The sequence below is a fragment of the Haliotis asinina genome, chromosome 16 (genome assembly GCF_037392515.1).
Source record: "Haliotis asinina isolate JCU_RB_2024 chromosome 16, JCU_Hal_asi_v2, whole genome shotgun sequence".
Classification (NCBI taxonomy): domain Eukaryota; kingdom Metazoa; phylum Mollusca; class Gastropoda; order Lepetellida; family Haliotidae; genus Haliotis; species Haliotis asinina.
The window spans coordinates 18,128,461-18,129,920 of record NC_090295.1 but is presented as its reverse complement, the minus strand read 5'-3'; positions in this window follow the sequence as shown (position 1 = coordinate 18,129,920).

The following is a 1,460-nucleotide window of genomic DNA, read 5'->3' as shown; positions in this document are numbered from 1 at the left end:
GTAAAGATGCATTTTCACTGAATGGGAACACGTATGCTTGTCCATTATGAGAGAATTACTTTAGTTGTATGTGAATGTACACGTTTGGCCATTATGAGAGACCGTGACTACAGTTGTACTTGTGTTGTCTGTGTACACATGTTTTACCATTATGTAGTACTCATTACTACAGTTGTACTTGTGTTGTCTGTGTACACATGTTTTACCATTATGTAGTACTCATTACTACAGCTGTACTTGTGTTGTCTGTGTACACATGTTTTACCATTATGTAGTACTCATTACTACAGCTGTACTTGTGTTGTCTGTGTACACATGTTTTACCATTATGTAGTACTCATTACTACAGCTGTACTTGTGTTGTCTGTGTACACATGTTTTACCATTATGTAGTACTCATTACTACAGCTGTACTTGTGTTGTCTGTGTACACATGTTTTACCATTATGAGAGACCGTGACTGCAGTTGTACTTGTGTTGTCTGTGTACACATGTTTTACCATTATGAGAGACCGTGACTACAGTTGTACTTGTGTTGTCTGTGTACACATGTTTTACCATTATGAGAGACCGTGACTGCAGTTGTACTTGTGTTGTCTGTGTACACATGTTTTACCATTATGAGAGACCGTGACTACAGTTGTACTTGTGTTGTCTGTGTACGCATGTTTTACCATTATGAGAGACCGTGACTACAGTTGTACTTGTGTTGTCTGTGTACACATGTTTTACCATTATGAGAGACCGTGACTACAGTTGTACTTGTGTTGTCTGTGTACACATGTTTTACCATTATGAGAGACCGTGACTGCAGTTGTACTTGTGTTGTCTGTGTACACATGTTTTACCATTATGAGAGACCGTGACTACAGTTGTACTTGTGTTGTCTGTGTACACATGTTTTACCATTATGAGAGACCGTGACTGCAGTTGTACTTGTGTTGTCTGTGTACACATGTTTTACCATTATGAGAGACCGTGACTGCAGTTGTACTTGTGTTGTCTGTGTACACATGTTTTACCATTATGAGAGATGTACTCATTACTACAGCTGTACTTGTGTTGTCTGTGTACACATGTTTTACCATTATGAGAGACCGTGACTGCAGTTGTACTTGTGTTGTCTGTGTACACATGTTTTACCATTATGAGAGATGTACTCATTACTACAGCTGTACTTGTGTTGTCTGTGTACACATGTTTTACCATTATGTAGTACTCATTACTACAGCTGTACTTGTGTTGTCTGTGTACACATGTTTTACCATTATGTAGTACTCATTACTACAGCTGTACTTGTGTTGTCTGTGTACACATGTTTTACCATTATGAGAGACCGTGACTGCAGTTGTACTTGTGTTGTCTGTGTACACATGTTTTACCATTATGAGAGATGTAATCATTACTACAGCTGTACTTGTGTTGTCTGTGTACACATGTTTTACCATTATGTAGTACTC